Source organism: Schistocerca americana, chromosome 6 (assembly GCF_021461395.2).
Source record: "Schistocerca americana isolate TAMUIC-IGC-003095 chromosome 6, iqSchAmer2.1, whole genome shotgun sequence".
Taxonomy (NCBI): Eukaryota; Metazoa; Arthropoda; class Insecta; order Orthoptera; family Acrididae; genus Schistocerca; species Schistocerca americana.
Window position 1 is genome coordinate 553712311 of NC_060124.1, and position 24254 is coordinate 553736564.

Here is a 24254-nt window from a genome sequence, read left to right on the forward strand (position 1 = left end):
ATGGCTTCATAAATGGCCAGTAATTCCTGATAGTACACAATCCACTTAGTCTGGGCTTCTGATAGCTTTAGTGAGAAAAACGCTAAAGGCTTCCAGCTGCCATTCATGTTTTGATGAGGTGCTGCACTAATACCCAATTGGCAGGCACCTTTGACAATCACCAAAGGAGCATTATGAACTGAGTACAGCTTCTTGAAAACCATCTCTTACCCTTTTGAAGGCTTTCTGTGTGGTGGGTGTTTATGGTAGGGGCTGTTTACCACAAACCCAAATTTCTTTATACTGTCAGATACTGCTTTGAGGTGATCTTCACATAACTGAGCAGTCCATGGAAATACTAAAATGTAATCCTGATATCTTGTGGTGTTCAGTTCAAAGACTGGTTTGTTGCAGCTCTCTATGCTAGTCTATCTTATGCAAGCCTCATCATATCCTAGTAACTACTGCAACCTGCTTAGTGTATTCATCTCTTGGTCTTGCTCTACAATTATTACCCTTGACGCTTACCTCCAATACTAAATTGGCAATCCCTTGATGCCTTAGAATGTGTCCTTACAACTGATCCCTTCTTCTAGTCAAATTGTGCCACAAATTCCTCTTCTTGCCAATTCTATTCAGTACCTCCTCATCAGTTATATAATCTACTCATCTAATCTTCAGCATTCTTCTGTAGCACCAGATTTCCATGGCCTCTATTCTCTTCTTGTCTAAACTGTTTATCATCCACGTTTCACTTCCATACATGGCTACACTCCATACAAATACTTTCATAAATGACTTCCTGACACTTAAATACTTGATGTTAACAAATTTTTCTTTTTCAGAAACGCTTTTCTTGCCATTGCCAGTCTACATTTCATATCCTCTCTACTTTGACCATCACCAGTTATTTTGCTCCCAAAATAGCAAAACTCATCTACTACTTTAAGTGTCCCATTTCCAAATCTAATTCCCTCAGAATCACCTGATTTAATGTGACTACATTCCATTATCATCATTTTGCTTTTGTTGATGTTCATTGTACGAGGGCAGTTCAATAAGTAATGCAACACATTTTTTTTCTCGGCCAATTTTGGTTGAATAAACCGGAAATTTCTTGTGGAATATTTTCAAACATTCCCACTTTGTCTCGTATAGTTTCATTGACTTCCGACAGGTGGCAGCACTGTACGGAGCTGTTAAAATGGCGTCTGTAACGGATGTGCATTGCAAACAACGGGCAGTGATCGAGTTTCTTTTGGCGGAAAACCAGGGCATCTCAGATATTCATAGGCGCTTGCAGAATGTCTACGGTGATCTGGCAGTGGACAAAAGCACGGTGAGTCGTTGGGCAAAGCATGTGTCATCATCGCCGCAAGGTCAAGCAAGGCTGTCTGATCTCCCGCGTGCGTGCCGGCCGTGCACAGCTATGACTCCTGCAATGGCGGAGCGTGTGAACACACTTGTTTGAGATGATCGACGGATCACCATCAAACAACTCAGTGCTCAACTTGACATCTCTGTTGGTAGTGCTGTTACAATTGTTCACCAGTTGGGATATTCAAAGGTTTGTTCCCGCTGGGTCCCTCGTTGTCTAACCGAACACCATAAAGAGCAAAGGAGAACCATCTGTGCGGAATTGCTTGCTCGTCATGTGGCTGAGGGTGACAATTTCATGTCAAAGATTGTTACAGGCGATGAAACATGGGTTCATCACTTCGAACCTGAAACAAAATGGCAATCAATGGAATGGCGCCACATCCACTCCCCTACCAAGAAAAAGTTTAAAGCCATACCCTCAGCCGGTAAAGTCATGGTTACAGTCTTCTGGGACGCTGGAGGGGTTATTCTGTTCGATGTCCTTCCCCATGGTCAAATGATCAACTCTGAAGTGTATTGTGCTACTCTTCAGAAATTGAAGAAACGACTTCAGCATGTTCATAGGCACAAAAATCTGAACGAACTTCTCCTTCTTCATGACAACACAAGACCTCACACAAGTCTTCGCACCCGAGAGGAGCTCACAAAGCTTCAGTGGACTGTTCTTCCTCATGCACCCTACAGCCCCGATCTCGCACCATCGGATTTCCATATGTTTGGCCCAATGAAGGAGGCAATCCGTGGGAGGCACTACGCGGATGATGAAGAAGTTATTGATGCAGTACGACGTTGGCTCCGACATCGACCAGTGGAATGGTACCGTGCAGGCATACAGGCTCGCATTTCAAGGCGGCGTAAGGCCGTAGCATTGAATGGAGATTACGTTGAAAATAGTGTTGTGTAGCTAAAAGATTGGGGAATAACCTGGTGTATTTCAATGCTGAATAAAACAACCCCTGTTTCAGAAAAAAAATGTGTTGCATTACTTACTGAACTGCCCTCGCATATCCTCCTTTCAGAAAAGATTTCCTAACACTTAAATCTATAGTCAATGTTAACAATTTTCTCTTATTCTGTTTAATAAAGAGAAATTTTTTAACATCCAAATACACACAGCAGAAATCCAGGCCCCTGAGCACTACTACTGCAAATCTGTACTAGGTCAATCCAAATGACACGCAGAGATATTCAAAGAGTCTGAATGGTGATACCCTCTTCTGTGACAGGAATATGATTGTATGGCATTTTACAGTCCACCACACTGAAGACTGTAGCCCCTGCTAAGGCATTTGTAAAAACTCGGAAGTTAGGTATAAGATAGTGATCAGGTACTGTTTGTGCATTCAGAGCCTGATAATCCCCACAGGTCCTCCATGTGCCATCTTTGTCCCTGTCTGTGTGTAGTGGTGATGTGCATGGGTTATCCAATTTTTGTACAATTCCTGTTGGCAGTGTGTTGCCAAATTCTGCTTTTGCTCCCACAAACTGGTTGGGTGCTAGATTTTCCAGTTGGCCTGCAGTAGTCTTGATGACTACATGGTATGCAATATCTTCTTACCCTCTACTTGGAACCTCTTGCCTCGTTTCAGGTTTAACTGATTCAACAGGTAAAGCAACTGCTTTGCTTGCACTTCTGCCTATCATGCCTGTTATCATCTTACTCTTCCACCTAACTTGTGTTGTGCTCAGCTGTAACCCCAGTCTGTGGTGGTGGTTGAAATCTGCACCTAGAGTAGGCTCATGCACATCAACCAGTACAAACATCCATACAAACACTTTGCTGAAAGATATGTCCACCGTCACCTCCTGCTCACCATAAGTCATGACGGGCAAGTCGTTAACGGGCATTAGGTAAAGTGTTGAACCCACCACCTCTTTCCAGTTTCAATGAAATGGAAGTGCACTAATGTCCAAGGCTGAGTTGACTGGCTAACACCAGTTTGCCTTTCTGTCTGTCAAATACAAGTAGCATGACAATATAAGTGGCCAGAATAACTGGGGTGATCTTGGGCACCACACCCTCTCTGTCTTCTATGACTCCACCATCAGTGTCTGCGGACATAACAGCCATACCTTTGTAGTTAGTGTGGCACTCTTTGTGAAGCCACAGAGCCTTCTGCGCTTGCTGCAGGCCACTGGGGCCATTTGGGGATTCACAGGGAAATCCCCTGTTCATCTTATGCCCTGCACACCAAACCTTTTGTGGTACCAACATATTTCACCAGCTATCCCCTCTACTTTACCTCAGCACACATTGTCTTGTTTGTTAAACTCCAGTGCCGATCAATGTTTTTGTAATGTGTCCAACTATAATTTTAGACTGCAGGGACGCTCATCAATGGACTTCCTCAGCTCCTGCTATATAGCTGTGGCTTCTACTGTGTTGCAGATGTTGGCTGTCTTTGATATTGCTGAGGTGCTTGTCTGTCCCACTATCATGTGCACCTTGTCAGCAAGTGACAGTACAAAACTAATGTTGTCTGTCCTGACAAGTGACAGCTGCCATTTTCACTGACAGCAGCAGCTGCATGAATCACATGTGACAAAGTGTTGTTTCTGACATTACTGCCCCCTCCATAACAATATGTTCAAATTGTAGGACCTGCTGGATCTGTGGTTTAAAGACTTGCCCATGCACTGGACCACTATGTCCTACTAGTGTCAATATCAACTGTGTCTTCAAAATTATGTCTTCCACCATCTCCATCACTCAAGCATCCAGGCTATTAACTGCCAGTGCAAACTTTATATAGTTGTTCATGACTTTTTTCTGTGTAAATGTTAACTCTAATATTGCAATCAGCAGTTCAGGGTTCTCTGGTAGGAACTTTGTCAGTTGTGTTTTTGCCGTAGGATTGGGAGCCATGTTACACACCGCAGTTCCTTCTCCTGCCATCTATACTGCTTGTTGATGAAAATTACAATCAATATGTGATGAGTTTTGCATTTGTAGGTCCCTAATCTGTCTCTCACTCTTCTTGCAAGTGTGAAAGTTGTTCTTTCTCCAGTCTTGTCCAGCCTCATAATGTGAAGCCACCATTATCACTCCAGGCTTTGCCTAATTTACTGTTTCCTTTTGTGCTTTTGGGGTCACTATTTTACAGGTACTGCTCATGGTGAAGTCTACAGATAGAGAAACTCTCTAGAAAATTGAGCATAGTAACTTTTAGGTTCTGCACTGAATTGCTCAGTAATACCTTCGTACAAGGGTATAAAAACCACATACTTTATTTTGCTAACTACATGCTTGTACACACACAAAACTCATCAACACAGATGATAATATCGTGGCAAAGAACATAGGAAAGCAACATAAACTAGAGTACCATTGCCAGTTTAACTAGCAGGTACAACAACTCCCCCTTTTAAGACAGGGACAACATAAGATTAAGTCTCTCTGATTTTGTAATAATCGTCGAGCTATGGTGTAACATTGGAATGGTAATGGTTATGGTTGACTCTCTGGAATGTTGTTGGTTTCAGAACAAGAGATGAAATCAGCTACATCATCATCAAGCATTGGCACTGCATTAGTTTCAAAAGTTGCACTCTTATTACTAGAAATGCATGACAAAAGTTAGTCCACAGGTTTCCTATGAATATTACCATTAAGATATTTTACAGTGTGCATACCATTTCCTTCTCTTTTCAAAACTATGCCCTTTCCCCAGACACCAGTGTCAATACCATTCCTCATACATAAAAAATCTCCTGCACTGAATGTACAACTCTTCTCAGGTATTAACTTGGGTCTGATCTTTGGCTGAATGTCACATGATTTGGTCAGGCTTAATTGAGTCCTTATAGCCTTCCAAAACATAAGCATGGCAGTGCTTTGGCCTGTGAATGTGTGTTCTGCATTCTGATATGTGAGTAACCGTATATGCAATTTATCAATGTTGGATGTTTCATCAAACATAGCTTCGGGTTCATGCTTAAAAGTTCAGACATATCACTCAGCTTGGCTATTTAATTTGGGATCATAAGATGCATTGGCTAAATGCCTAATTTTATTTTTCACACAAAATGATGCAAAGTTTTAGTAACCAGTTGGGGCCCATTGTCTAGCAGAATCACCTTAAGTTGGCCAAACTGAACAAAGAAAGGGATTAATGCATCACCTAGAGCAGAAGTATTGGTAGAGAGCATCTTGATAACTTCTGGCCACTTGCTGTGGCCATCCACTATGATTAGATACATGGTCTTACAAAACTCCACTGAATAAATATGAAACCTCTCCTATGGTTCTCTATGTCATTACCATGGGTAGTAAGGGGCCTTGGCTGAAGTCCTACTGACTCTATGACTTCCATTGCAAACAGTTGTCATTTGTCCTGTTTCTTCATTCAGTCCAGATTGCCATATGAAGCTTTGAGCTACAGACTTCATTTTTGTGATTCCCAAATGGCCCAAGTGTATTTCTTTTAAAATATGAGATCTTAAACTACTGTGAATTGCAATTCATCCCCTCTACTGATACAGTTATGATCATTGCAATGAACTGAATACTCTTTAAGAATGTCTTGCACTTTATTTGGTCATTGGTTACTTTTGGCATAGTTCAACACAACAGATAGTATTTTATCTTTAACTGTCTCTTTGGAAATTTCCTTAGCTGTAACAGAGGCACTATCAAGCTTGAGAAAATTTTCACATATAGCATGATCATCAGGTTCAATCTGTCCAAGTAACAACAATCTTGATAAAGAGTCATGTTACAATTTTCATCCATTTTACAATATTTAATGTCATAACCATACTGAGATGAAAATTCAGCATGTCTATGCCGTCTCCTACCACAAATGGAAGCCATCAAAGTTGTGGGGTTGAAATTATAGATGAGTAGTTTATGCTCTGTTATCACAGTAAAATGAAACCCTCTTAGGTACAGGCCATACTTTTTTACATTCCATACAACGGCTCTAGTTTCCTTATCCAAGATACAATAATTTTGTTCTGCATTGTTCTTGGTGGACTTAGCAAACATTAGAGGTCTTTCAGTTCCATCAGGAAATACATGAGAAAGATATGCACCTATGCCTGACACAGCAGCATCACAAGCTAAAACTGGTGGCAATGATGGCTCATAATGATGCAAAACTTTGTGTGACAGCAACAAACGTTCAGCTTCTTTAAATGCTTTGTCACATTTAGCATTCTATTCAAACTTTGCTTTGCTGCTACGTGAGTACAGAGGACTTAGATTTCTAGAGAAGTTTGGTAAAAATATTCATTAATAGTCCATCATACGATAAAACAACATCTGAGTTTCAGTTGTTGGCTTTGGGGTTTTTGCACAGCTTCCACTTTTCTATCACTAGTATTCAATCCATTACTATCAATAATGTGACCACAATATTCCACCTCATTTTGAAAACTCTACTATTCTCAATATTCACAGTTAGTCCTGTGTTCTTGTACCTTTCCATTAACACAACTAAATGGAACCAATGTTCTGATGGGGAGAAGCATGTGATGATACTATCATCAAGGTAACATAAAGTTTTCCCAAGATCAACATGAATGTTATCCATTTTTGCTTGCCATGTAGCTGAGACAGAACCAATTCCAAAAGCAAGTCTAGTAAACTTATACAACATTCAAGAAGTAACATGGTTTGCAGACCTTGATGGCTCATCGGTTTCTAATTGTAGATAGGTACTGTTTAAGTCAAGTTTGGTGAATTTCTTACCTCCTTCTAGCTTAGCAAAAATCTCTCCTGCCTTTGGTAAGGGATATTTAGGAATGACAAAGTTTGGGTTCACAGTTGCCTTAAAATCCCCACAAATTCTTAAATTAGGTGTTTGGTTTTAGCACGCTAAATGATAGCACAATAGGTGTAGCCCATCTGGCTTAGGCTAACTCCTTATCTGACTACCTGATGATGGTTTTTCCCTCATCCATATTCTGCATTTTCTTTTCTGCAAGAAGTTGGTGACCTAAGGGAACTGACCTGGAATCAAGGAGAATGGCTTGAGCCCCTTCTTTTAGCACTAGGGTATCTTTGGTACCTTTCAAGGTCCCTGGCCTTTTTTGTGAAAATGCCAGGTTATGCCTTCACAATTTTTTCTACAGACCCTGTCTCTGGGTAGAAAACTTCTAATTGTTTAACTTGGTTTATTTTGACAAAATTGTCCCAGTTAAGTGGAATGGATCTTAGCCAGTTTCTCTCCAGTACAGTGGAGCTGGTTGATGATTCTACAACATACAGGGACAATGAATAGCTTGCTACTTTGCCAACTTCAGCTGCAACATTAATCAAATTCACAGAGTGCCTCAAATATGTGTTATAATACTAAATAATTTTTGTATTGACTTTGCACAACTTATCATCGAGGAAATGTTTGCACCATTCCTGATACGTCATACAAGTGTCATGTGCACCTGTATCCAACTCAAAAGGAATTTTATTTCCATACACAACTATTTCCACAACCCAGGCTTCATTATCCACTTGTTTAATGATGATAATTTTATACACTGGAACTTGCTCACACAGTAGAATAGACATTAGCATTGTAACACTTCTTGTACCCACTGACATTTTCCTCATTTAGATCATCTTTTTTGCTACGCAGTTGTTTTGATGCACAATTTTCGAAGCATGGTATTTTTTAACACTACAGAGAGAGGAGGAAGGAGATGACAGAGTGAGGGGGAGAAGAGAATGGACACAGATAATGTGAGGAGGGGAGGTACAGATACAGGGGCAGGAGGGAACAGATAGAGGGGAGGAGAGAGTGGACTAAGAGACAGGGGAGAGGTGATGTACAGAGGGAGTTGGAGGAGGGGATGGACAGGTAGAGGAGGAGGAAGTGATTTATAGAGAGAATGGAGGAGGTGATGGACAGAGAAATGGGGGGGAGGGGGGAGGGGGGCTTAGGAGGTAAGTAGGAGAGGGGTAGTCAGCAGGTGTAAAAGGATGAGGGTGCAGGAGGAGATGGTCAGAGTGAGGCATGGAGGAAATGGACAGGGGGAAAGAGGAGGAGTGGGAGATGTAGGAAGCAGGTGGAAATGGAAGAGGGGAGGAGGAGATGGACAGAGAGAGGGTGCCCCAGGGATAAGTGTTTGGGTCACTCCTGTTCGTTATTTATATAAATGATATGCTCTCTAGTATTACAGATGATTCTAAAATATTTCTGTTTGCTGATGATACTAGGTTGGTAGTAAATAATGTTCTGTGCAGCATTGGCTCTATTTCAAATAGTGCAGTTCATGACATAAATTCATGGCTTGTAGAAAATAAACTAATGCTAAATCACAATAAGACTCAGTTTTTGCAGTTTCTAACATACAATTCAACAAAACCTCAAATTTTAATTTCACAGAATGGGCATATGATTAGTGAAACTGAACAGTTCAAATTTCTAGGCGTTCAGATAGATAGTAAGCTGTCATGGCAAGCCCACATTCAGGATTTTGTTCAAAGACTTAATGCTACCATTTTTACTACTCAAACAGCATCTGAAGTAAGTGACCATTTGACATGAAAATTAGTCTACTTTGCTTATTTTCATTTGCATATGTTGTATTGTATTATATTTTGGGGAAACTATTCCCATTCTCTAAGGATGCAATAAGTGGTGTAAGTTTGTGAACTTCTTGTTGACCTCTGTTCACTAGTCTGGGTATTCTGACATTGGCCTCTCAATGTACATATTCTTTACTGTCATTTCTTGTTAACAGTATCAGCTTATTCCCAAGAATTAGCAGCTTTCACTCAGATAATACTAGGCCGAAATCCAATCTGTATTTGTATCACACTTCCTTGACTCTCATGCAGAAATGTGTGCAATATACTACTGCATCCATTTTCAATAAGCTACCACAAAAGCTCAAAAATCTTAGCAGTAATCCATTCGCTTTCCAATCAAAACTGAAGAGTTTCCTCATGTTTCACTCCTTCTATTCTGTTGAGGAGATCCTTGAAAAATTAAGTGATTCCTATATTATATTGTTGATTGCGTTTACTTAAACTTATGGCTTGTCGTTTTTTGGGTTCATAAACATTTTATTTTATCTTATACTACTTTTATGTTGTAATTCATGACCTTGGAGATTTGCTCCTCAATTTGGTCCTATGGAACTAGATGTGTAAAACAAAAATAGGAAATGAACAGGAGACTGCAGGGAAGAGGATGTGGATGCAGGATAGGAGGCTGGCAGGGATCCCCAAATTCTTTTGGGCTCAATCTCTGCTAATACCAATACATAAACCTTCAAGGCCCAAACTTCACTGGGGCAGGTTGGATATGTATGTGCACCTGGGATAGGATGCTGGCAAGAATCCCCAAATCCTTTGGCTTCAGTCTCTGCTAATATCAATACATACACTTCCAAGGCTCAAACTTCACTCATCCTGCATCCATATCTCTCCCACACTCTCATTTTCCTCTGTTCTTTCACCTCACTCTCAGTCCACTCTTTTATGTGTCTGTCACTGCGCACCACACAAGCTCACCGGTTTAAGTTCTTGCATACAGTTTCCCTCCCAGCCATATTCCTATTTCTTATACTGTGCATCTGCTACCTCCCTCTCAGCCATCAGTCACCCTTATCCAACCTTCTCTCCCACTTACTCTCCCCTTTTTTTCTTCACTCACTCCACTTCATGCAACCTCTCACTTCAGTCAAGCTGTAGAACTTACACACTGTCTCTTGCTGTAAAAGGGGTTAACTAAATGTGAGACCAATTTCTAAAGTTTGTTGACTTTGTGTGTGTCTAGGTGACATAACCCTAGTTGATTAATACATTCTACAGCAGGCAGTAAGGTTTTTTTGGAGGGATCAGCCATACCAGTATTGGATGTGATGCCACAAGAACACTGCTTTTAAACTAGGCTGGAAAGCTGGATGTAATTACCCCACCAGCCTAGTTAAAAAGCAAATTTCCTGTATGAGTACATCCAATCCTGGTGCTTCTGATCCCTCCAAAAAACAGCCCAAGAATACACCTCTTGTCACTTAGTACTATCCTGGTCTTCAATATACACTCCTGGAAATGGAAAAAAGAACACATTGACACCGGTGTGTCAGACCCACCATACTTGCTCCGGACACTGCGAGAGGGCTGTACAAGCAATGATCACACGCACGGCACAGCGGACACACCAGGAACCGCGGTGTTGGCCGTCGAATGGCGCTAACTGCGCAGCATTTGTGCACCGCTGCCATCAGTGTCAGCCAGTTTGCCGTGGCATACGGAGCTCCATCACAGTCTTTAACACTGGTAGCATGCCGCGACAGCGTGGACGTGAACCGTATGTGCAGTTGACGGACTTTGAGCGAGGGCGTATAGTGGGCATGCGGGAGGCCGGGTGGACGTGCCGCCGAATTGCTCAACACGTGGGGCGTGAGGTCTCCACAGTACATCGATGTTGTCGCCAGTGGTTGGCGGAAGGTGCACGTGCCCGTCGACCTGGGACCGGACCGCAGCGACGCACGGATGCACGCCAGGACCGTAGGATCCTACGCAGTGCCGTAGGGGACCGCACCGCCACTTCCTAGCAAATTAGGGACACTGTTGCTCCTGGGGTATCGGCGAGGACCATTCGCAACCATCTCCATGAAGCTGGGCTACGGTCCCGCACACCGTTAGGCCGTCTTCCGCTCACGCCCCAACATTGTGCAGCCCGCCTCCAGTGGTGTCGCGACAGGCGTGAATGGAGGGACGAATGGAGACGCGTCGTCTTCAGCGATGAGAGTCGCATCTGCCTTGGTGCCAATGATAGTCGTATGCGTGTTTGGCGCCGTGCAGGTGAGCGCCACAATCAGGACTGCATACGACCGAGGCACACAGGGCCAACACCCGGCATCATGGTGTGGGGAGCGATCTCCTACACTGGCCGTACACCACTGGTGATCGTCGAGGGGACACTGAATAGTGCACGGTACATCCAAACCGTCATCGAACCCATCGTTCTACCATTCCTAGACCGGCAAGGGAACTTGCTGTTCCAACAGGACAATGCACGTCCGCATGTATCCCGTGCCACCCAACGTGCTCTAGAAGGTGTAAGTCAACTACTCTGGCCAGCAAGATCTCCGGATCTGTCCCCCATTGAGCATGTTTGGGACTTGATGAAGCGTCGTCTCACGCAGTCTGCACGTCCAGCACGAACGCTGGTCCAACTGAGGCGCCAGGTGGAAATGGCATGGCAAGCCGTTCCACAGGACTACATCCAGCATCTCTACGATCGTCTCCATGGGAGAATAGCAGCCTGCATTGCTGCGAAAGGTGGATATACACTGTACTAGTGCCGACATTGTGCATGCTCTGTTGCCTGTGTCTATGTGCCTGTGGTTCTGTCAGTGTGATCATGTGATGTATCTGACCCCAGTAATCTGTCAATAAAGTTTCCCCTTCCTGGGACAATGAATTCACGGTGTTCTTATTTCAATTTCCAGGAGTGTATTAATCAACTACTTCAACAAGGCTATGATTTCCTAAAATCATTTCCTCAAATGACGTCTATTCAGTCTGATATTTGGTCACCACACCTAGAGTAGCTTTTCATCCTCCCCCTCCATCCCCCCCCCCCCCACCCAATCTCAGCAATATCCTGGTCAGATCCTATGGTCCTGATGCAACCATTTCCCTACCCTATAGCTCCTATGGCTGTGACCGTCCCCACTGTAAGACTTGCTGTATGCGCACTCCCATCACCAACTATACCAACCCTGTAACCTGCAAAACATATACCATCAAAGCAAGAGCCACTTGCATAATGACACATGTCATGTACCAGCTATTATATAAACATTGTTTGTTCATCTAAATTAGTATGATCAGTGCCAAGTTATTTAGGATGAATGAGTATGGATAGAGGGTGTATACTGGCAACACACAATATCCTGTTGCAGATCATGCTCTAAAACATGACAGACCTGACTTCAGTGTCTGTTTCACTGCGTGTACCATCCAGATTCTCCCTCAGGATACCAGTTTCTCAGAACTCCACAGTTAGGAACTGGCATTACAAAACGTGCTTGGTCCTTGCCACCCACCTATCCTCAATTTACATTAATTTCTGTGGTCTCAGCATCTCTTTTCAGTAACCATTTGTTTTCTTTCATTTGTTTTTTTCTACATCTTTTATTTTCTGATCTGTCTAACCCCAACCCCTGTCAACTCTCTACCACATATAATGTACTTAGATTTCCACTCTTATTGTTGCTGGTATGATGATTTTTGGTAATCTTTGTCTTGCTTATTAACCTATGTTCCACCTCCAGGTTCTGAGGTTTTCAAATATTGTCCAGTCCAGGCACCAACGATCAGTCTTTCCTTCTCATCCCATCCAATAAGTCACCCCTGACCCAGGGTGCTAGGTAATTTTTCCAAACTTTCCACATTTCCTAACCTAGGGAGTTCTTTTCCTTCAATCCTCTTCCTTTTTCCTTCACCCCTTGTGCCAGATCCTTTTTCCTTCATCCGTTGTGCCAGAAGAAGAAGCCACTGCTCTAAAAGCAAGCATGTTTCCTTAACTTTTGTGTGTTGTCTCCTGCCACCAGGCAGACAGAATATCCCATTATATTATATTTTTGTCGATATATTCACTTTATGTGACTTTCAAATTTTATCCTATTAAACATACCACATTCACAAAAACATATTTAGATTCACCAGTATCCTGTATTGATATGCTAAGTTCATTTTATTATTATTATTACTTTATTTCTTTAATAGGCATCTTATGTTTTGAGGCCAACCTTGAAATCTATTATGAATGTTAGTCTTTAAACCTTCCAAGCTGTCAGTTATTGGTTCTGCACTGATCATTTCAATTGCAGCTGTTTTTCAGAAACATTTGCTCTAAAGAGGCAAAGAGAAAATATTGAAAATCAGCTGTATCAGAGAGTGTTCTAGTTATTCCTCATGCTTCTAGAAATTAGACCTGCAGGAAAGGTCTTTGGATGTTGCTGATGTAATGGGAAGTTAATGAACTGATGACACTGTTGTACTATGAACTATTTTATATTCGCAAATGTGTGATTTTTAAACTTTACATTTGTTTTTTCTTTTTCTGACTGGCTGTGTGGGGTAACAAAATTCTATTATGTCAAAAAATTATAACTACTAGACAGTTGACATGTATTAGTCTGCTTCAGGTCCTGAAAGAATATTTTTTTTATATGGTGGAACTGTGCTGGAGGTGATGCACCAGTCATACAGATGTGTAATTGACCCATCCAGTACAGCAATTCCTAAAGCTCTGTATTTACACTTTGATGGACCACTATATCAAAGGCTTTTTGCATCTCTCGAATGGTGACATAGTCTTCAGATTTGTGTGTGAAGCCTGATGTTATCATTAATTCATTAATTGCATGTATTTGGTTACAGTTCAAAATAGCCCCCCCCCCCCCCCCCCCCACAACACCACCCACCCTCCACCCTGGTAATCAAAGCATGCTCTTCCTTATTCTGGAATGCCTAAATCATGAATGACATTACTGAGACCAGCATTTGGTTTAAAAACACTATTTACTTAATATTCCCTACTCAGAGATCTCTGTAGTAGTTCTGACTTTCCTCTCCAGTGACTGCTACCTAGCAGAAAGACCTTTTTTTTGTCTTTGTGAGCCTCTGACTGTTATTAGTCCTTACTTGGATTCTTTTCTCTGTCTGAGTGGACTGCCTCTAGTCTCCTTGAGTTGACTGCTCTCTTTTTGTTCATAGTTTCTAGAGAAGTGAAGGTATTTGGGATATCTAACTGATATTATCAGGCCTGCAGCATCTCTTGAACCTTGTGATGCAGCATATCAGGAAAAATATTATGACATTATTAATTCCAAGACTGATGAGCATTCTGATACACAGTTTGTGTACAGAATTTATAGTTTGCAGATGACTGCTAATATGACCATTCTTGATTTCACTTGAATATACTTGTATAATTACCTTTATACTTTCTGGATTTCAAGTTTTCATTACTTTACATGAATATATTTTCACAAAAAAATCCAGAAAACTGGTTTGATGTCAGTTCCTGGCATTGCTTTCCCAAATTGTTTAGTTAGGAAATGTTAGATTTATAATGGTCATTAATAAGTCAAGATTCAGACCAAGTATTGGAAATAAAAATCATTTCATAATTGATAAACAAATCAATATTTTTTGAAACTAACTGTCAACATTAAATAACTGATAAAATTTTGTACATAAAATCAAATTTAATAATGATGAACTTAATGTCAAGGGAATTTCCATTTTTTGTGGAACATATCTCAATACTTTGACTTAGGTACTAGTGTAATTTTTAATTATAAGTTTAATTATGTTTAAGTACTAACAGTACAACATGCAGTTTTAATTATTGTAACCAGAGTATATGCCAGTGAAGGAGCCAGTCAATTCAGTCTACATTTAGTTGAAGTTCATAATAGTTACAATGCAGTACTAGTCTATGTAAAAGGTTGTCAGCATGTAGCATTTAATGTACAAAGTTGGTGTTATACTTTGGTGCAACTGGAAAGAATAAACAGAACATCAAACGGAAATGTATGCCTGGTTATTAAATTTCATTACATACAAAAACCCAGTCAAAATTTGAGTTATGCTTCCTGGAAATAAGAATCTTCTTCAAAACTAGTTTAGTTGTGCATTACCACTTGGTTTGCAGGTTTGACCATAGTCCAGTTATCTGTCCTATACTCAGATTTACAGATTTGATAAATTGACTCAAAACATGGTCAACATTAGAGAAAAGTTAGGAGCCAATATCAGATATTTCAAGGCTCAGTTGTTGAAGAAAGAGGGAACCAACTCAGTATACAGGCTGGAGTAAAATAACTTGCTCCTAAGACCAATGGTATGGGGAGACAAATTGAACAAAATTTTTCAAATAGCCATAGGTCAGATATGAGTCATTGTAGAGCTGTGGCCATAATAAACATGTGTAATTGCTCACATTTAAATACTTGCTGTTTCTGTGAAAGTGTGAAACAGCGTTAATGTAAGAATGGAAATAATCTTTATAATCTTTCATGTGAGAATCACTAGCTTTTTTTTTCTTTTTTTCTTTTTTTTCTTTTTTCTTTGTACGTTCTTATCCTACTTGTATATTTTTATGTTAATGTTCTTATCTTATAGTTCTATTAAAATTGTAATGTCTAAGTGACAAGTAAATTCAATTATAAATTTTCATGTACATGTATTTTAAATTGTAATGTTTATTGACAAGTCCTATGTCATTTTGATGATGTACTACAAGGGCGCTAATAAATTGAATTGAATTGAATTGACTAATCAGTGGTGAGTACACAGAAATTGTTTAATGTCTGAATTTATTTAGGCATTTCTGACAGCATGTTTTTGTCTGACTAAACTGCTATTGAATTATGTTGAGTCTGTAATGCGCTTGTGGCATATGGAATTTTGCTGTAGAAAATGTGATTTCAGGAAGAAAAGAGCATCTAAAACTTAAATCCTATTTTATTTTTCACCACTGCCTCACCTCATCCCTACTGATCCCCTGAATTTGGTAGAATAAATGTTCACTCATGCTCTCTCTGTGTTAGCAAAAATTAAAATATATGGCCTTTAGATTTCATTATTAATAACATTCCGCCCTACAGTATCACATGCCTATCTTATTGCAGTGCTGTTTCGGCAGTGCAGCTTATTATTTTTCTAAATTAATGGCATTATAGTACTTTTTACATTCATAATTTAATATTCAAGCTTCAACAAGTAAACAACACATGGATAGGAATTTAAAGTTTGCATAGCTTTTACTGTTTCTCTGAAACCAACACCTTCAGCTAATTTAGTTAATAACCACACCATTCTGTGTAACAGGTTTTAGCTGGGGCAAGTTAGTTTAAATGTAAACACTTCAGCATGCTCATCACTGATTGGATAACATTTTATGGCTGAATCTTCATAGTGGTGGATTTCCAAGCTATAGTTGTCAAGAAAACTTTGCTCAATTTGATGCCCCATACCTTGCTCTCACCTAAGTATCTGGTAGTATTAGCAGCAGGTTACTTTAACAAGTGTATTGGATAGCTCTTCTGCGAACCTTACAGTTTCATATCAGTGCACACTTCACTGCAGTGTGAAAATTTCTTTCTGGTAACAGCACCCAGGCTGTGGCTAAGTCATGTCTCCACAGTATCCCTTCTTCCAGGAGTGCTAGTTCTCCAAGGTTCACAGGTGGGCTTCTGTGAAGTTTGAAAGGCAGAAGACAAGGCACTGGCAGGAATAAAACTATGAGGAAGGGTTGTGAGTTGTGCTTGGGTAGCTCAATTGGAAGAGCACTTGTTCATGAAAGGCAAAAGTCCCAAGCTCGAGTCTCATCTGGCACACAGTTTTAATTTGCCAGGAAGTTTCATAACAGTGCACACTCCACTGCAGAGTGAAAATTTCATTCTGCAAATACAGTTTGAAAAATTGAAATTAACATGAGACAACTGGGCTGCAGTCAAAGAAGAATAACATGATCAAATTTTATAACGGACATTTGAAATCATGAAGATTATATGATAAATATCTGAAGAATCCTCAGTAATGGAACATATGATGTAACTGGATAGACAAAAAATATGCTCACCAAGTGGCAGCTGGAGAAAATGTACATATAACTGTTAAGGTAGTTTGGAAGCTTTCGGAGATAGTGGCTCCTTCTTCCACCAGGAGATTGAAAGGGAAGGAATAGCAATGAAGAAAAAGGAATGGCAAGGTTTAAGAAATGAGGAGAGCTTGGAAAAGTTGGCCAGAGCCCCTGGTCAGGGAAAATTTACCAGATGGGATAAGAAGGAAAGACTGAACATTGAGGATTGTCAGTTTTGCTTAATAAGTCATATCAATAAGTCTGCTTACATCTACATCTAAAGCTATACTCTGCAAACCACTATGAAGTGCATGGCGCATATTTGTACACTACCTTAACATTTCCTCTCCCATCACTGACTGCTATATTTACATTACTGTCAAATCGAATTTCTGTCTTATAAATCAATTCTGTAAGTTCCTGTTCATGGCTGTTTGTTGTCGGGAAGAGCCAGTATTTGTGATAGCTAAAGTGGTTTTTAGCTGCACACTGTTGGAAAAAACTGTGTATAAGTTCTAAATTAAAAGAATTTTGAGCTACATCATTATCTCAAGTATTGGTGTGGTATTATGGCCACACTAATATGTCTCACCTAATATTTTAAAATTATCATACCTCTTTGATGAAATGATTTTGTGTGCTGGTTCCCTTGTACAGTAGAATATATAGATTTGTGATACCACTTACAATCATATGTAAACTACAACCTTTATCGACTTCATACCACTGATTAAATATCAGATGTGATGATAACCTTTTCATAAGAGTAACTGCAGTCAAACCTTCAAAACAAATACCATATTGTCATGTTAGTACAGAAAAGTAGAAATGAACAAATAAGTGGTACTTTCATTGCAGCATTAAGTAGCTTTCTTCAAGAAATTCTATACTTATTGAGCAGAAAATAACTGGACTGTGCAGATTTCAAGCACCTTCCAATTAGCTCTCATAATGCATATAGAACTGTCAGTTACCATAACAAATGTGGTGGCCATAGCAAGAGCTTGAAACACATGAGTAAATGACAAAAAATAGTAAATATGAAGTGTCAGCTGATGATAATGCAAACAGGAAGCAAATTTCAACAGACAACACTGGATGAGACATGAGAATTTAGAAAAAAATGTACTATTCACCTGCCAGGTGAATCTCTAATGAATAAACAGAAAATAATGCACAATATGTACATATGGAGCTGATAAACACAGTAAAGTTGCACTTGTTCTTAACTTATTACACATCATTTAGTAACATGAGTCACTGTTGCCTACAGAACAAGCAGCCCAATATGCTGAAGAACACACAGACAGGCACTATCACTCATATTTCATCTGCAAACTTATTTTCTGTGCTATAACTTCCTATGGACCTAATACTATAGCCACACCCACTAACCAACCACAATGACACTATCCCATCATTACAGCTAAACCACAGCCCCTGGAAGGCCTCTGATTACATATCATAATTCTCTTAAATGAAGAATATTCTCCTTAAAATCATTGCTCTCTTTCTGAAGCTGTACAAAGGAGTACCAAAAACTTCCTGGAATAACATTGCCCTGGGTAAAGCTTGCGTAGTATGGACTAGGGGTATGTCACACAACTCCTTGAGAGATCAACACTGCCTAGGGTGTCACCCATTGAGGTCTTTTGTCTGCTTTTAGTGACCTTCTTCGTTACAGCTGCTTTGCTCTCTCCCATGGCACATGTAAGTAAATAAAATTGCAGTTGCAAAATTTTGCTTCACATAAACTGTCATCATGTCCGAAACGATTTTACAAAAGTGAATGTATGGTAGATACTCAATTGTGTCAATGAGTTTCTCATTTTAAAAATAACAGCATGTCAGTTGACGACAAACTTTACTTGGAATATCCATCAACTGCTCAAAGAGACAAAAGTGTTTGGAGAATTCATGAATGCATGCTTGAAGATTGATAAGTTACTGGATTTTCTCAGAGCTCAGTTCAGCAAATTTTAGCATTTTATTTAGGAACAAGAAGAGTCACAGCCAAATTTATGCCTCAGGTTCTGACTGACCAGCAAAAGGGAGTACTGAATGGAATGTGCTTTAAAAGGCGACCACCAAACTGACCCAGAATATTTTTTTCCAGTTCCTCACTGGCAAAAAGTCTTACACTTATCTGATAGGAACCAAAGAATGAAATTTTGTCAGGAAGGTAAAATGTTTCATTCTGAATATAAAAAAAGGTTAACTATGGGGTTCCTCAGGATTCAGCATTGGGCCCATTGTTGATCTTGGTTTTTTATGTAGACCTATCACAACAGTTTTCAGGAGAAGATACTGTATTATTTGCAGATGATACCAGCTTCTTTATGGAAACAAGAAAAGTAGTTTAAAGATAATTGTATAGTTGTTAATTATAAGAAAACTGTATGAATGATCTTCAATCACTTAGGAAATAAAACTAGAACCACTTAAAGGTTACATTATGGAATAACCAAATGTAACAAAAGAATGATATAAAATGTTTAGGATTAGGGGTGCAGGAGCACTAAAGGTGGGAAAAATGTTTATAGATGCCTAATAAAAGAGTGAGAAAGTGCTGTTAAATACTAAAAATGCTCAAAGAGTGTTGTAATGCTGAAATAGTGTTTACTGCTTATTATGCCTACGTGCATAGTGTATTGACATATGGGATACTGTTCTGGGGAAATACCACATTTGCAAAATAGTAATTTCAGCTTCAGAAGAAGCTTGTAAGATTAATGAAAGGTGTTGCTTGCAGAGAACCATGTAGAGGTATTTTTAAGGAATGAAAAATCATAACTGGGATAACATCGCCCTGGGTAAAGCTTGTGTAGTATGGACTAGGGGTGCACCTGAAAGTATCTGCTACATTGAGACTCATTGAGAGTTTTCAGCTATGAACAGCAAGATCAACAATTTTGAAACAAAAATAGTGATAACTTTCATGGAGAAATTCTATTTTCTTGTACTTAATAAAGTTTAGTTTTGTTTATTTTATTACAGTCAATCAAGATGCATTGATAAAAAAATCTGTCAGTCACATGTCATAATATGACTTACACAGGATGGTCAGAGCCAGTCTGAAAAGCTTATAAGTGTGTTCCTGGGTACGTTGTGCTGAGAAGTAATAATTGTTAAGAAAAAATGGTATAAATTACACCCCTTCTGAGTTAACTAGCATTGAAGTTATCCAAGTTGTTGCACATGCAAATTCAAGTGGTCCACCAGATACAATTAGTGCAGTTATTCTCATAGCACAGATGATAGCACACAAGAGGGCTCAGCCTTCGGCACAGGCTTGATTCTTACTACCCTTTCATTTCCAATTTTTGATTTGCTCTCTTGTTTAGTTTTAGGAAGTCAAAAGTGTTTTTAATTTGATTTCCTAAAACCAAATGCGAGAGGGATATAAAAATTCACCCTTTGGTGGGCCACTTGAATTTGCATGCACAATGGTCTGATCGGTTAACTTCAATGTTAATTAACTCATAAATGGCACAACTTCCCAATTTTTTTTTTTTTTTTCCTTAACAAGCACTTCTCAGCACAACCTACCCTGTAACACCCTACAAGCTTTGCAGGCTGTTTCTGCCCATCCTGCATATGCCAGCAGTTGTTTTTGTGAATGTGTGAAATTTTAGACTGTCTTTTATTTTGACAGGTCCTATATCATGAATGTGATAAAATGGGCACTAAATAAATAAATTAAATTAAATATGAAAGAACACCCATTTTATGATGTAAAAGTGATCAAGAAAAACACCAGGGAGGAGGGAGCTGTTATCTATTAGCGCAGATGAATATTTTTATTGTTTATTGGATCTTACACAAAATACATTTTATAGAGCAGGTAACACTGTATTACATGTACCTACAAGTATGCACTGACTACTAATTAGTATTTACCAAGTTATTGTTATGAACAATAATATTCTAGGCAAATAACATATCAAATTACAATTTTGTTTACATCATTTATGCTATATATACTTGTACATGTAGGGTACAACTCTTTTCATTATAGTATTGCACTGCAATTTGTCTTAAACTGTATTGCATATTAAAAACATTTATATTATAGTAGCAGTTTTCTACCAAAAATGTTTTGAGGGATTTTTTTAAAAATATTTTTATTGTTTATCTCTCTGAAGTTTGCAGGAAGTTTTTCTAAGATATTTGGTCATCTACATGATGGATTTGATTTGTATTTCCTGGTGTTGTGTGTTGGCTCACAGATGAGGTTTTATTTCCTTGTGTCATGGCTGTGTTGTGTCCTGATATCTTAAATGTCAAGAGTGTATTTGAATTTTGATCAGCATAGGAGTTTGTATACATGAATACTGAGTAGTGTTAGTACCTGTTCTAGCCCTGGAACATTGTAACTCCATTAAATGAAAATTGTATAAACACACGAGACACAAAGTACACACAACGGACAACACACATATACTCATTAGCTCTACAGGGGGACACAGCCAGTAGACTGTGCATGCAACTGCTGTCATAATAGCAGGCTGGGTGGCCTAAGGAAGCTGAAAGATGCACAAACTTCATGCGCAAACTATGAAGTAGTGCACACATAAATTTGGTAGTTACAGCAATGCTCTTCCTTTGTGAAGCATTGAGCACTTTGATCACACTCATACAATTAAGTGCAACAGCATTATCCTCAGATACAGAAAGCAGTCTTAGCAATGCTGTACAAAAATTTTGTGTCTTTCTATACAGACCTAAGTTTCACGTCATTTATATATGCAAACTCAGAATGTTGTTGATGGTTTTTGTATTACTAGCACTAAAATTGCAGCTACAGTAGTTGTTTTAAGTAAAGTTGTTTTTTTGTGCAACATGGCTGGCTAGACAAACCTCCAGACCATGCTTCTGATCCTTTAAGAAATTATTTTGCATTACAAAATTTTCTTTCTGTTCGGAACTGAATTCTTTTGTTAGCTACTGTGGACACTGCTCTCTGGGCTGTAAGTCCCATCTGCCCTCCAGTGTGAGGTTATGTGTTTATTACATGTTGACCATCCTCTCCTTCTTAATGACCAAAAACTCTACAAAACTTCTCTTCCTATCAACATTAATGATAGGAATGGTGTGTGTCACATACAGAAGCATTAGCATGTAGACATGTTTTCTGGCCAGGCATCAATGGGGAAACGGTGTGAGTTATTGTAGCTTGCCCACAGAGTGCATTTCACCACACAGTCCCTCATGCATCTTTGTCACTGAGGCCAGCTCCACAGTGGCCATGGGAATGAATTCACATAGACTTTGTGGGACCTTTTGAATTTTTACTTGCTTGTTTTTGTATGTGGTGCTTTGCTGTCTATTTTAGCGGTGACAACAATTTTGAGCTCTGTCAAAAATTTTTGCAGTGGAAGGTCTTTTGTATATCTTAGTTACAGAAAATGGCCCCCAGTTCATATCTCAGAAATTTGAAGATTTTTGTAAAAAAAAAGTGGTGTTCACCAAGTCACAGTTCCTCCTTTCCACCCTCAATCAAACAGGGAAGCAGAATCATAAGTATGAACATTTGAGATACAGATGGAAAAATACATTTCATATGTGTCACAGGAAGTGATTCTTGACTGGTTCCTCAGTCCTTACAGGTTTATGCCTGTTGGAAATAAGATTCTAGCAGAGCTGTTGCATGGTCTTCAGCCCTAGACTCTGGTACATCTGGTTCATCTGAGAGCAGGACATCCACTGACATCAGTGCCACAATGCTTCCAGCCCGGCACAACTGTCTGGGCTTCCAGTTTTCGCTGCTGAACAAATTGGGTGACGGTGGTCATAAGGAGTCACTGTGGCTGATGCCTCTGTATTGTTTGCGCCACTGAAGGGATGGATCATGACATTTCAACCAGCTACGACCTTGACTGCACACTGGGAGCAACTTTGCCGCCCTTGCACCCTCTGTCTCCCCAGCCATGTCCCACATCGCGGCCGGTGCCCTTGCCGCCTCCACCGCCACTGCCAATGCCTTCACAATTGTCTCCTCTGCTGTGGGTGCTCCCCTCAGTTGTCAGGGGCCAAGGCAGGACCCCATTTACCATGCTATCATAACCGGCGCCTCCGCTGTTGCCGCCTCCATCGCAGCCGACATTGCCTGTTCAGCCACCCTCACTGTGGGATCCTTCACTGGGGTTGAACTCAGTCATGGAAATGGGAGTCACACCAGCATCACATGTCCTATTGTATGGTCTCTCACTTGGCACCCTTCTGATTCTAAACACTGGTGGCAGTGCATTGCATGAAACAACAAATGTTGATGACAGAAGAAATAGGCATGAGCAAAGTGCTCAATACTTCACAAAGGAAGGGGATTGCTGTAGTTACCAAATTTGTGTGTGCACTACTTCACAGCCACCTTAGGCCGCCCAGCCTGCTAGTATGACAGCAGTTGCATGCACAGCCTGCTGGCTGTGCTCCCCTGTTAGAGCTAATGACTACATAGGCTGGAGCACAAGGCTCTGCCACCCACTTGTGTGTTGTCTGTTGTATGTACTTTGTGTCTTATGTTTATGCTTTTTCATATAATAAAGTAACAATGTTCTGTTTTCCGTTTTACAGTCTGTAAGGTTAAAGTGCAGCTTTGACAAGACATTGTTTTTTCAACCATCTATTATTTATTTGCGTTTCAAAGTGTCATGTTCTGGCAGTACATTATTGCACCAACATATCAAAGCTAAATGCTGTGTTGCCATATCACATGTCCAATAGGGAATTACAGGCATTTTTAGGTAAACTTGTGTACTACCACAAATTCATGCTGGACACTGCTGCTGTGGCTCAACCAATCCAATTGCAAACTGAAGGTTTTAGAAGCATATGCAATAGGGTGTCCTGATCTGTTTGCATACTTATGAACAATGACACTGCCAAAGCCAAGCTGAGAGGTGTCTGTGGCTAACATAGGGTGCTGGCCTGGCTGAAAAGTGACCAAACAAGGGGCTGACTGCAGCTTAGATTTCAAAAACTTGAATTCCTGGTCACAAGCCAGGGACCATTTGAAAGGAATGTCTTTACCTAATAGTGCATGGAGTGGTTGAACCGTAGCAGCAGCGTCTAGTATGAATTTGTGGTAGTACTCAACTTTATATAAAAATGCCTATAATTCCCTGATCAACATGAGATGTGGTAACACAGCAGTAGTATTGATAAACTGGTGCAACAATGTACTGCCAGAACATGACACTTTGAAATGCAAATAAATAATAGATTGGTTGAAGAAACTATGTCTTGTTGAAACTGCACTTTAACCTTGCATACTGTAAAATGTAAAAGAATATGAAGTTTCTGCAAATGTTCCTCTATAGAGGCAGGGACACTACTATC